This window comes from Crocodylus porosus, unplaced genomic scaffold (assembly GCF_001723895.1).
Source record: "Crocodylus porosus isolate Cpor-Errol unplaced genomic scaffold, CroPor_comp1, whole genome shotgun sequence".
NCBI classification, from domain to species: domain Eukaryota; kingdom Metazoa; phylum Chordata; order Crocodylia; family Crocodylidae; genus Crocodylus; species Crocodylus porosus.
The window spans coordinates 67,923,533-67,937,743 of record NW_017728918.1 but is presented as its reverse complement, the minus strand read 5'-3'; the positions used below and the strand labels follow the sequence as shown (position 1 = coordinate 67,937,743).

Genomic DNA, 14,211 nt, shown 5'->3' with positions numbered 1-14,211 from the left:
CTGCCTCTCTCGCCAAAGAGTGGGCTGTGGTCATGGAAGCCAAAGCCTTCCCAATGACACCAGCACCGCAGTCTTTGGTTCACTACATGGATCCTCCTTTCCCTCCTCAGCCCATAGCCTGAGACTGGGAGGATCAAAGAGTACACCACTTGTGCCCCCAGACCCTTTAGCCCCACTCCCAAATCCCTGTAGCGCCTCATGACCCAGCTGGGAGTGCTCCGAGCCGTGTCATTGGTGCCCACATAAATAAGGAGCATGGGATAGTGGTCTGTGGGCTGGAGGAGCTTAAGGATCCTCTCTACAATGTCCCAGATGCAGGCCCCCGGGAAGCAGCAGACTTACCGGGCTAAGGGGTCGGGGCGGCAGGTTAACCCCTCAGTCCCCCTCAGGATGGAGTCTCCCACAACAAACACCTTACGTTTTGTCTTGGGGAGAGTGGGGGCAGTAGCTGCAGTTAAGCCTGTGTTGCCTGTGGGAGCCGGCAGCTGAGCAGGCTCTGCTGGAGCAGCAAGAGGTGCGTACCTGTTGCTAAGTTCCAATGGGGCAGGTGCCTTGGTGCAGTGGGCCTTAGGGCCCTTGACCACCTCAGTCCATGCCCCTGACTGGACAAAGTAGGAGGTCCTGGAGTCCTCCTTTGTCCTGGAGGGATACTATGGTCTACCCTCTGCCTCCCAGGGGAGAAGGGCCTGGCAGTAGGAGTCTGTCTCCTGCTCACAGTCCCAGATGGCACGCAGTCTCTGGACTGTGGCCTGCAGCTCCTCCAGCTGGTGCGCCAGAGACCCCAAAAGGGAGTATACCTCACAAGGGGAGGTGGCCATGCTCCTGGGCCCCAGAGCCTAAAAAAGGGACAGGCAGCCTGAGCAGCCGAGAGCCAGAGGCTCGTCTGCATGGAGCCTGGAACCATGGGCTCCATCTGGGTGGCCATCTCTGAGGTGCCAGAGGGGGGGACTGCAGAACCCTCGGGAACCCTCGGGGTGTGGTGGGTGCCCATCCGCATCATGCAACTGGTAGGCTGGCTACGGCTGGGACTGTCTACCCTGGGGGGTTCGCAGGCAGGGCCTCAGGCCCTCCCGCACACCCTCCTGCATGAACTCCGTGCTAACTCACACGCCGGCAGACAAGCACGCTTGTTTGCACACCCTGTTCACATGGCTCCCTGGGGGGCTGGGTGAAGTAGGAGTCTGGGCAGGGCGAGACCCGGCCTGGCTTCACTCAGACACCTCCTCCCACTCACTAAGGGGTTAATCCCCTTCCACCACAGACCCCGCTTACCTCTGGTTGTGCTGGGGTTCGGCGAGGGGCTCTGCGGCTGCTGGGGGGTCTCTGCAGGGCTTCAGGGGAGTGGGAGCACAGCGGGATTTCACCTGTGCATCTCTCACCACTCCAGAGCCTAACTGGAACTTTTTTGCTGTTTGTGGGCCCTTTCAAACTGTGAGCATGCGCAGTGGGCCCGCCATCAGGGAAGCTGCTCTCGGGCAAGGGGGGGGCCCTGCCTGGGATTTGGGGGGCCCTGCCCAGCTGGAGGGGGACTGGTGAGTACCCCCCCACCTCTCTCTCTCCCTGTGGGGCTGGGCCAAGTAGGGGCCTGGGTGGAGCGAGACGTGGCCTGGCTCCACTCAGCCGCCTCCTTCCACTCACTAAGGGGTTAACCCCCTCCCACCATGGGCACTGCTTACCTCCGCCTGTGCTGGGGGCCAGCGGGGGGCTCCACGGCTGCTGGGGGGGTCTCTGGAGGGCTATGCTAGGCTAGGTCTCTGGGGGGCTATACTACGGTTCGAGTTCCCAGCTCCTCCCCTCCAGAAACACCTGGGTAAGAAGGGTTTCAGCCAGGTCCTTTGGGGATGTGGGTCAAGGGCAGCTGCCTCTGTTTTTAGCATGGGCTCTCTCACACTTCCCCAAAATGCACCTTAGCCCTACCATAGCCACCCCTCCCAGTGCTGCCCCTGTCCAAGCCCCCCACTCTCCCTGCTCTGGACTGCCACCACCCAACTCACACAGCTGAGCCCTCCCTGCTCCTGCCAACAGAGGTGTGGCACTCCTGGTCTGGCCAAATAAATATGCTTGGCCAGAAGATGTATAGGCACAGCCCCCCCAATTTTCTGTCTAGCCAACCTCAGCCCCTTCACCAGGAAAAGGCTGGTGCCACCCCTGTCAGTAGCCCTGCCAATCTCTGTCTCCTTTGCTGAAGTCACTACTGTATTTTCTTGCATATAGTGCACTCCCAAATAACATACACCTTGTTTTTTGAAAGTCAAAATAAAGAAAAGGAACTTTTTTCACAGTCATGGCTTCATCGACCCTGGACAAAGCTTAATCTCAAATGACTTGCCCTTCCTTTCACACATAACTAAACTTGAATTCCTAGCTGCTCCTGAAGATTAGTCTCCATCTATGATTTGGTAAAATAGTTGAAGAGTCCGAGCTAAACAGCTAAAGAGGCCCTGAAATTAGAGACCAGGAGCAGCTAGCAAACAACAAACTTGCCCTAGGATAAGTTAGCTTGATTAGTGGAATGTCAAGACCATTACAAGGAAGGAACTATAGTTAACACCTATACAGTGAAGAACAATGAAGTTAACTCCCTCAGTTGCTTCAACAGTAATATCACAGCTGATGCACTGCAGGGCAGAAATCAAACCAGGGTGTTTCCAACCCCAAAGAACAAAATCAGCTTCCCCACTTAAAACATGCGCCCCAGTTTTGAGTACATGTTGTATGAGAGAAAATGTAATCCTAATGTGTGATACACTCTTCTTTAAACACAGGTTCTGATTCCTGTTGTCTAGGCCATCCTTCCCCATTACTGCTCATTGCTCTAGCCCCACTTTTCCCCTCATCATCTTCCTTCACTGACTGCCCCAAAATTACCCCAGTAGTCTAATCTCGTCCCTTCATTTTAGAGACTCTCTACCTGGTAAAACCCAAGTAATCAGAAACAACACCTTGTATTTTCTGGGAATTATGCTATTTCCCCAGTGAAATCTTCCAGCCTTTTAGTCTTGTGCAACTTTTCTGCTCTAATAAATGGAGGACACAATCCCAGTGGGAACACCAGAGGGCAGTGGGAGCAGAGCAGTAGGGCTGTGCGAAATTTCAGCTGGCATCCAGCAGACAAATCAGGGGCTCGCCCACACCCCTGAAAGGGCTTCAGGGGCTGTGCCAGAGTCCTCCCAGGGATGCAGGCCCCCAATCTTCCTCCCAGATGGCAGACAAACTCTAGGCACAGCCCGCATCCAGTGCTGGGAAGATTGGTCCTGCTGCTGGCCCCAGGCACCCTTCTCAGCCCAGCTTTGGTACAGGGCCAGGGTAGATCAGCTCATGTGGGGACCTTCCCCCACCCTGGGATCAGGGTGTATTGTAAACACACCCCACACCGATGGCCAACAGGGTGGGGGGAGGTCCCCCAGCGGCCGATTGTCGAGCCAGCTTCCAAGGGATGCATGGCTAATCTCAGGGGGTGGCACTTCCCGGGGGTTGGCACTTAGGGGTGGCACTTCCAGGGGTGCGTGACTGATCTCAGGTGGTGCACGTACACCCATGTGCACCCCCTACACGTCACCAATGCTCTTCAGCTGTGTAGCACATACACAATTAAGTGTCTTCACTGCACACTCTCAAACAGGCATATTCACACCCCATTGACTGCCATCCTAGATACACCTATGTACAAGTGTAAAATCCCCCGCTTGTATGTAGCCCCACACTTGTAAACCAGGTGAACTGTCTCTGTGAATGGCAGCCTGTTGTCAGTGGGAGAAGAAAGGTGGGGGAACAAGTGGGCACTGCTGGCTCTTCTGTAACCTAAGCCTAAGGAAGAACTAGCTATGAGTTCCTTCTGGTATGGGAGCAAGGACTGCTAAATGGTGCCTGTAGATGTGTGGGATGCCTGGTCCAATGCGATGTAATTACAGTGCATCAGAGCAGATGATTAATCCTGAGAGCCACTCAAATTAAAGCATCCCCCCAGCCCCAGAGTATGTGTAGAGGCACCCAAAGAGCCTTGCCATGGGGAAACCAGGGGCCAAGGCTTAAGAATCCGGAAATGTCCTGACCTGATAGAAAAAAACACAAATCAGCCCAGGCTTAAGAGTGAGAAAGCTCAAAAGTGAAATTTTCTTGTACTGCATTAGTAATGAGTGAAACCACAGGAGGGGAGACTATGTTAAACTGGAGAGCATAAGGTGTGTTTATAGGCAGATAGGACTGGAAGAGGTCTCCTGGGCCACTGAGTTCAGCCCCCTGTATTTGCAGGCAACTATTTACCCATAGATTGTTTAAAAAACAACATTTCAAACACTCACACATCCCTACAAGGCACACAACTAGAAATGCTGGGAAGACCCTATAACAGGGGCGGGCAATTATTTTGGACAGAGGGCAACTTACCCAGTTTTGGCAGGCTGTCAGGTAGCCTCGCCCTGTGACAGGTGCCCCACCCCTTGACAGGTGCCCCGCCCCCTGGTCACCAACTTGGGACCAGTATCCCAATGTCTTGGGACCAATGTCCCAGGGCCAGCACCGGTGGGGCCCAAAGCAGGGCACAGGCTGGCAAGAGTCTGTGGAGCTGGGCTGGGCTGCACCAGCAGGGAGTGGGGAGCTGACCCAGCTCTATAGAGCCCCTGCCAGCCAGGACCCCATGCTCCTGCCACCCTGCTCTGGGTCCCGCTGGCACTGGATCTGGGACACTGGTGTGGGCCCCATGCTCCCACTGGCTCCCCGCCCACTCACACCCAGTGCCCCCCAGCACTGCAGCACAGGCGGAGGGCAGTGCTCAGCCCCAAACCCCTGCTTGCCAGCAGGGAAGAAGCTGGTGCTGAGCATGGGAAAAAGTGGCTCCTCACCTGCCCTATGGCCAGCGCTCCCTGCTGCAAGTGCTGACAGCCCATGCAGGGTTGTCCGGAACAGGCACAGGCAACCCCAGGCAGGCTGCGAGCGGCTGCAGCATGGGGCACTGGCCATGGGGCAGGTTTCCCCACACTCAGCACCAGCTTGTAACCTGCCCCACTGCCAGCCTGGTTACAAGGTGGTGCTGAGCACAGGGGGGGCAGAAAACAGCCCCTCCCTGCCCCATGCCCGGCGCCCCATGCTGCAGCCACTTGCAGCCAGCCTGGGCCTGCCTGTGCCTGCTCCAGACAGGCTGTGAGTGCCTGCAGTGTGGGGGACTGGGCATGGGGTAGGTGAGGGGCCGCTTTCCTCTGCACAGGGAAGTAGCCCAGGGAAACGCTGAACGCAGGGGGGGAAGGGGCACCTCCCCTGTCCCATGCCTGGTGCCCCACACTGCAGGCACTTGCAGCCTGCATGGGGCTGTCTGGAGCAGGCACAGGCAGCCCCACATGGGCTGCGAGCAGCTGCAGCATGGGGCACTGGGTGTGGGGTGGGGAGGGACTGCTTCCCTCCCGCCCTGCACTCCTTTCTTGCCTGGGGTCCCCCCCAACTTACCTGAGGTTCCCACGCCACTGGGCAGCCACATGCTCCCAGCGCAGAAACCCCAGCAGGGGGGCGGAGCCAGGCAGGCTCTGCTGCTGTGGGAGCCCACCAGGCTTCCCCTGGGTACTACTGCCCTTGGTTTCTGTCATTTTTGACAGGAACCAAGGGCAGAAAAATATTAATTTTCTACATTTTTTAGAGGCCCCATGGGCCAGATAGAATGGGCTTCCAGGCCAGATCCAGCCCATGGGCTGTACTGTGTCCACCTCTGCGCTATAACATACCATGGGTAAAAGCACGGGAGGCAAGGGTGCTGACAGTGCCCTGCCACTGCAATGGCAAAAGCAATGGGTTAATATGTACATTTGTATATGCAAATGTTTATGTCTGTCTGGTAAAGACCCAAATCATTAGAATGAAAGAATGATTAATGCATGCATTCAGGTTCTGGCATTATGAATGTCCCTGTAAGTGCTATTGAGTGATCTGATGTTCAAAAACAATTATAAAAACAGTTCCAGCTGGGACCTATTCCTGTTTGGTTTACACTGGAGTAATTTAAAAATCCATAATTATTCTGAATGGAGTCTGGTGATTCACAGCAGCATTTGGACAATTTCTTTGTAATCAAGTCCCAATCACTTGCCTTCCACATTCACAAAGCAAATTAAATTATAGAAAGGTAGGCAGATTGCCAGCTCTGCTCAGTTCTCTTTGTATTGCTCTGTTGACACATTTGGGGCACAGATTGTCCCTTAATCCCCTGCTAGGGAGATCCCAAGCACACAGTTAATGTAACTGTCTCCATACAGCTGCTGGCACAGAAAACAGGTTAAGGACAGGAAAGAGCGAGAAGGAGCAATGATCAGACTGTGGGAAAATGTTGGCAACTGCCATGACTTATAGCAGCATCCAGGGAGATTTACATAAAATGCTCATATTAAGCTGTGGTCACCTATTTCTAAACACTGGAAGGGTGCTGATACATGAGTAGCGAGGCTGCTCCAACATGCTGTAATTACAGCATGATTACTGAGCAGATCTGATTAGTCAAGTCTGCAGGAGTGTGCGAATTACCATGCTCCAGCACCTCATGTGTCAATGTCCCTGTGGCAGAAGGCCACCTCTGTTTCTCCCCAAAAACTCTGCTCTGTGACAATTTGGTTAGGATGGGCCTAGCAGAGGATACACACCTTACCCTACCTCTTTAGGTAACCTGAACAGGATACATTCCTGAGGGAAGGGGGAAACCTGTTCCTTCTGCCTACATGACTGGTATCACATACCTGGGTGGTGGGCTTGCTTCCTGGGGACCTAGGAACTGCCAGTCTGCCCAGCAACTAGTGATGCATTTCAAATTGATTGGCTGACAGCCAACAGGGGCTGGCCTCCATTGGACCAGGTAAATGAGGTCACAAGGGCTAAATAAGTCAAGGACTGCCCAGGAGGAGGGGGCAGCAGCCATGAGGGAGACTCAGAGACAGAGAAGAGCTGAACCATCTGCAACTTGCTCTCGCTCTCAAAACTCATGATCAAGGAACTGCCTGCTTCCAGGGGGAATCTCCACCTGCCTCTGGATGATACTTGTGAGTAAGCTACCTGAGATCTAACTAGATACATAGTTGCAGTAACTCAGATGTGTGATCAAAGGCTACCCAGCCATGCCAGTTTGCTGTTTGGGATTTCTCTGATATTGCTCTACCCTGCACCCTATTCCAGCCTTACCCCTTGTAAACAATAAAGCTCTCCTTTGTACCTAGTGTGGAAGATTTATTGGGAGTAGGTCTAAATTATGCCTTGGGGTCCCCTTGGTTTGGCTGACTAAGGGAGACCACTACTTGTGATGCTTCTGATTGAGGGAAGCATCCCAAGTTCTTGAAGTGAATCAAGTACCCTCGAGGGTGACTAGGCCTGTGTTTCCCAGAGTGCACAGAGCCAGAATCAAGCCCAGCCATGAGTCGTGGCAGTGGAACCCTCAGGCTAGCGGGTGTGCTCCAGGAGGGGGGTCGGCCAGACGTGAGGCACCCCCAGGAAGGCACTCGGAGTCTGGAAGGTGGTCGGGTGCAGTGAGGTGGGTGGCTCAATGCAGGAGCACCCCCTACTGGCCCTCCACAGTCCCCATGCTTAAAAATGATGGCGGGGCACTTTAACTAAAGCTCATTTGACAAACTTTAGCTAAAGTATCCCTGCTGCCATTTTTAAGCATGTGGATGCCAATACACAAGCTGCTTTAATTAAAGCACCCTTCCACCCTACTCCTGTATCACGTGTATAAACGCCCTAAGTTCTTTTACATTAAGATGAAACAAGTGGCTGAGGCACTTAAGGTTTCTACAACTATGTAGTCTTGCTTGTAGAGCAGGGGTGGGCAAAATACAGCCCACAGGCCAGATCTGGTCCACAAGGCCATTCTATCCAGCCTGCAGAGCCCCTAAAAAAATGTAGAAAATTAATATTTCTTTGCCCTTGGTTCCTGTCAAAAATGACAGGAACCAAGGGCAGTAGTACTCAGGTGAAGCCCGGCAGGCTCCCACAACAGCAGGGCCCCTCTGTTGGGAGCACATGGCTGCCCGGCAGTACAGGAACCTCAGGTAAGTGGGGGGGGGACCCCAGGCAAGGAAGGAGTATGTGGCAGGAGGGAAGCAGCCCCTCCCTGCCCCACGCCTGGTGCCCCACACTGCAGCTGCTCATAGCTCAAGTGGAGCTGCCTGTGCCTGCCCCTGTTGTACAGTTTCTGCCAGTGGGGCATCTGAAGCACGAATCAGCATAACCGTGGAGTGAGTCTGGCCCCATGGATTTTAATATTTCCCTCCTTTGTTCCTTATCCACTAAAAGGCTTAATTTGTCAGAAGCACCAAACTTTACAAGAAACTATTGTACTATAGTGCTATATTCCATAAACCCATTCCTTAGTATGCCAAAATAGGTTTTGAATACTGGTACCAACTTCTGTGTTATCCTCCTATTCCACAGGTTTTCAATCTCTTTTCATTTGCATGAAATGAAAAAATTCAAATGGAGGTGCAGAGCCCTTCAAATTGTAACTGTGGATATTCACATACTTTTAGTTCATCATAGTCATCTTTCACAGACCCCTTAGACATAGTCCATTGACCCTCAGGAGACAGCGGACCACAGATTGAAAACAATAGTCATATTCTCTACCGGTTTTTCTAAGAAACAGATCCAGAGCCTGAATCTCATTTTACTTGTGTTATTGTTACTCCATTATCTTCAGTAGAAACTCTCCTGATTTTTCCTGGTGTAAGATTGCAGACTTGTGCTTCTCCACCAACTGGATTCTTCGTTTCTCAATAACAAATTTGCTTACATTACAACACATAAACCTTTTATAACAGGGTTGGGCAAAATATGGCTCATGGGCTGAATCCACCATTCTACCCGGCCCACAGGGCCCCTAAAAAATTTAGAAATTAATATTGATCTGTCCTTGGTTCCTGTCAAAAATGATGAAGGGCAGTAGGACCAAGGGGAAGCTTGGCGGGCTCCCACAACAGCAGGGCTTGCCTGGCTCCTCCCCACCAGCTGGAAGCCCCAGCAGGGGCTTCTGGCCTGGGACCATGTGAGTGCATCGCACCGGAACCTCAGGTAAGGGGGGGAAGAGCAGAAGGGGACACAGCAGCCCCTCCCCCGCCCCATGGCCAACGCTCCTGCTACACCAGCACAGGGCTATCCTGAGCAGACACAGGCAGCCCCATAAGGGCTGTGAGTGGCTGCAGTGCAGGGTGCCAGCCATGGAGCAGTGGAGGGGCCGCTTCCCCCACCCCCATGCTCAGCACGAGCTTGTAACCTGCACCTGCTGCCAGCCTGGGCCCTGCACAGCTCTGGGCTTGGCTGTCAGGGCTGCATGTGTCAGCAGCAGCTGCAGCCCCCCACTTGACATGCGGGGCAGTATTTGCTGCTGCTGCCCACCCGGAGCTCACATGGTGGGCAGCACATGGGCAGCAGGGGAAAACACTGTCTGGCATGGCAAGTGGGCGGGCTGCAACTGCTGCTGCCATGGCACAGCCCCGACGGGCAAGCCCAAAGCCAGCGCGGGGCCCAGGCTGGCAGCAGGGGTGGGCAGCAGGGGTGGTACTGAGCATGGGGGGGTGGAAAAGTGGCCCCTCGCCCGCCCCATGGCCAGCAGCCTGCACTGCAGCCACTTGCAGCCCACCTGGGGCTGTCTGTGACTGCTCACGACAGGCCTGCACAGGCTGCAAGGGGTGCAGCAGTGAGCACTGGCCATGGGGCAGGGAAGGGGCCGCTTTTCCCCACACTCTGCACCAGCTCATTACCTACCGGAAAGCATGGGGTCAGGGCTGCACACAGCCCCCCACCTGTACTATGGGGTTGGGTGGCACTGGGAGTGAGCGGGTGCACAAGGCCCACACTGTTGCCCTGGGGCCAGCGCCAGCAGGGCCCAGAGCATGGTGGCAGAGGTACAGGGTCCTGGCCAGCAGGGACTCTATGGAGCTGGGCCAGCTCCCCACTCTCCCCGCTGGTGCAGCCTGCCAGCCTGCGCCCCGCTCTGGGCCTCACTGGCACTGGCCCTGAGACATTGGTCCCAAGACATTGGGACATTGGTCCCAAGATGGTGACTAGGGGGCAGGGCACCTGTCAAGGGGCAGGGCTACCCATGCGGTGCTGGACAGCTTGCCAAAACTAGGTAAATGGCCCTCTGCCTGAAATAATTGCCAGCCCCTGCCCTATAATTATATTCATTTTGTATATTCCTTGCCCACCTCTGACCTGGGGGAAGTTCCACAGGAAAACAATACTGGAGATACTGATTTTCTAGATTGGGTTAATTTGGGGATTTATTTGTGCACTCTTTCCTTTGTTTTCTTGATGTCTACAGGAGCAGGTAGCCAGTTTGAGGGAGGAGGGGGAAGTGGGTGGGGGACTGTAAGCACACACAGAATAATTTGCTATCCCTACCACCCTGCTGCACTGTCACCTCATGCCTGCCCTGCTGGCACTGGGAGGGGGGAGGAGGAGGAGGAGATATGTTGCTTATCCATGTAGCAGTGAGAGGGAGGAAGTGGCAGGGAAGCATATGTCTGTGCATGCCTCTGTGTGTCTGTGTGCATGCACACATACATGTGCAGAGTGGGATCAGGTTGGAGGCAGGTCCCTTCAGGCTCTAGCCCTGGTACAGCCCCCACCCCTGGAGGCAAGGAGGTGGGATATGTGCCCCACTCCCAGCTGCCCCCCAATCAGACACACAAACGTGCATACACAGAGTGCCTGATCTCACTCATTCACATACAAACACAGAGCCCAGTGAGGCTGAAGGGCACAGACACCATACCTAGGGGTGGGGGGAGGGGGGCAGCAGGAGTGTTCCCCTGTCCCACTTGTCTTCCCCGCCCTTCCCTCCCCAGCCCCTGAGTAGAATGCAGCTGATTCCCCCCAGCACCCTGCTCCAGGTCTTGGTGGCATTCCTTCCTCCTTTTCTGGCTCCCCTGCAATGCCCACACCTCGCTGCCCAAGATCCAGTACAAAGAAATGGGAGAAGCTTGGAGCTTTTTTGGCAAGACAGACCCCAGAGCAACAGTACTGGGGAGGAAAGGGACCAAAGAAATTACTTGTATCACTCCCAAACAGGAGTCTTCCCCTATACTCCCCCACCCCCTGCCTTTCCCTCCAAGCTCATTGCTGGTGTCCTGCTGCATGGAGGACTCCAGGCAGACAGCAGGGAAGGGACCAGGGCTGCACTGCCACAATGAGGATCAGGACCTTCAAAGCTCCCCTGCCATCCACCCCTGGCATACCAACATCTTTCAAGTTGAGGTTGCATGATTTTTCGCACTCGGACCAAAAACATTGCTGATCCCAGAGATAGGGCTTTCAATCACTTGCAGACAGAGGGGAGGCTGCAAGGGACCCAATCCTTGTTGTGACAGCGCAGCCCTGGCCGCTTCCAAGTCATCTGCACCAAGCAAAATGCCTTTGCATGTCATGCTCCGGCACCCATGCTGAGGCTTGCCTACCCCTACTCTACACTGAATATGCGTGGAACCCGCATCACTAGATTACAGTAGCTTCCTCCAAAGTGGAAGAGGGCCAATTCAAATGGAGTTCCTTTCTTCTGAGGGTTTTTCAGAGATAAGAATTGTAGGTGGTAGGCCTTATCAAACACACTTTGGGAGAACATTCCAAACAAGGAATTGGAAATGAAATGAAAATGAAGATACTGATTTGAAAAAGGAAGAATAAAGGACCCTCAGTTGCTTCTCTTAGATATGTTGGCTCAGTAGGATTCAAATGGGGGGAGATAGTAAATATTTTTCCCCTTAAAATGAGTAGATCTGATTCTAAACACATGTACAGGAAGAAGTCCTGTTGAGTAAGAAAATATTTTGTGTTCATGTACCTATTTTAGTGAAATATATTAGTTGAACTTTACAAGCAATTTCTCTTACAAAGCCAAATTCATGTCTGGCATACAGAACGCTTTTAAGCCAACAATACCATATCTGCTATCACCTGCAATGAATTAGCCCATAGGGTAGAAATTTTGCTGGATGTAATAAGGTACATTTCCAGAAAAGGACTTGGAGATGCTGAAAATAATTTTAGAGTGATTTCCTTTGTTTAATAATCATTATAAACCCTTTCTTTGGAAAAGAATAGTTTCCAACTGAAAGTGGAGGCAGTCTGCTATAGTGCAGCCTACCTGTTCTGTTAAGGGAATCATTACTAGCAATGATCATTTCAAAGTATTTTCATGCTTATGAATCACTTAACATAGTTGGAGGGAAGGTCACACCTGGAAATGAAATACTTCTTGTTTCAAGAGACCATTGGGACTGAAAAGTTATCACTATTGCAATCTGCTTTGGGAAAAATTGGAGTTTTTAAAATAATTTCTGATGGATGGTGATTAGCCAAATAGAATTTAAAAATGTTAAATTCTTGTTAGCAGATATAGTATAAATATTCTATCTGCTTTTAATATTTTAAAATATTAAGTCATGTTTCTGAGTGCTTGCTGAAACCTCCTAAATAGCTCTTGGGCCATGAAATAAAACATTGTTATTAAAATAAAATATAGCTTAAGAACTTATAATATGAACTCATATGCCTCAAGGAACAACCCACAAGAATCCACAATATTTCATATTTGAATATTTTAAATCTTTACAAATACACTCTAAAAAGGACTAATGAATACCTTGCTAGACTAAATCATTTTTTATTCTTTTCCTTCTCCAAAATGGTAACAAACAAGTGGGAGAGATGGCAGCTATTTGTCAATGGAAATTTTGACTAAATAGCCAGTAGGATTCATAATGTTCAGGGGGAACCGTGATCCACCATAAAGTAACTACTTCAGCCTATACTATATTTGTTACTTATACTCAGAGTGAACTTCATCATGCATATAGGGACTTCTAGCAGGCACAGGCTGGATGTGGAGGGTTGGTGGCTCTCTGATATGAAGACGCCAAGTCTAAAAGTTCAGAAACCAAGGGTCACAAACCAGGAGTCCAGACACTAGGGTTAGGGACAGACATTACACATAAACCAGTTTAAGTGATCAGAAACTGGTTTAAACCAGTAACAGAACAGACATTCCATGCACATAAACCAGTTTCAAAATGGCTAAAACCAATTTAAAATAAATGTGGTTGAATGTAGTATCAGACTTAACTGATTTGGGTCAAACTGGTTTATGCAATGTCTGTCCCAGACCCCTTGCTGGTTTAAGATAAAGTAGACACCCCCAGCATCCTGGCATGCTCTCTGGGCTGGGCAGGCCTCTCTGCTCCAGTTGCAGGGCTGCCCCTGCCTCTCTGCTCTGTAGCCGGAGCAGGGACTGGCCCTAGCAGAGACACCAGCTGGCATGACCCTGTTAAGGCAAAGTGGGCAGGAAGGGGGTTAATTCTTCCCTCCTGCTTCCTCCCCCTCCCCACTGTGACGGTCCTGCAGTCTGCCAGAAGTGGAGGGAGCCCATCCCTGCTTCCTCATGGAGTCCAGTGCAAGGCTTCCCCTTTGTGGGTGTGGAGCTGCAGGTGCGGTGAAGAGCTGTGGGGAGAGAGGCAGCCAGCGCTGCACTAGGGGTGAGAAGTGAAGCCCTGCACAACCTCTGGTGGGCTAGTGGGGGGTGCTCCAGCACTGAGTCACCCACCTCACTGTGCTCGGCCAAAAACCAAAACCCGAGTGTCTCCCTTGGGGTGCCTATGACTGGCCACCCTGCTTCCTGGAGCACACCTGCAAGCCTGGGGTAACCACCGCCACCACCCAGACTCAGGTCTCTGTCTGGGCCATGTGCCACCTAGGATACACAGGTCCTGTAGACCTTGGGATTTTGGAGTACTACTTATTAGCCTGAAGCACGGAAAGTAGCCTCCCTTACTCAGCCATGCAAAGGAAGCAAAAAGGTGTGCCCAAACACTCTCAAGCATGTACCACAGGGCTTTCTAATGGACATCTTTATTGGGTAGAGAGGGCAGGCTTGGGGAGGGGTAGAAGTCAGAGAAGTATCAACAGAATAACCCTGAGCAAACAGAACTGGCCTGATAGCCATTTGTTATGCTTCTAGATTACTGTAAACTACATTTCTAGTTTAAGTTTCTAGTAATTCATTCACTTCCACATCCTGAGAGAGAAAGAGCTACACAGGTTCAAGTTTCTGTGTAAATTGTTACCTGTCAGCTCCATGTTCTTGGGGGAGCCCTGATACAGGACACAGACTGTCTGACTCACAAAGACTCACCCCCCCACAACCTAAATAGAAAACCTGAAGCAGAGACTGCAGTAAATTCTGGGATCAAC

At 52.1% G+C, this 14,211-nt stretch overlaps 1 long non-coding RNA gene across 1 annotated transcript in view; it reads right to left on the bottom strand.

Moving 5' to 3' along the window:
- Nucleotides 1-14,078, bottom strand: part of LOC109311838 — a 99,732-nt gene extending 85,654 nt beyond the window's left edge. The window contains exon 1 of the long non-coding RNA XR_002101635.1: nucleotides 14,027-14,078. This is a non-coding gene — a long non-coding RNA (uncharacterized LOC109311838). The remainder of the gene's footprint in view (nucleotides 1-14,026) is intronic.
- Between the last annotated feature and the right edge of the window lie 133 nt (nucleotides 14,079-14,211).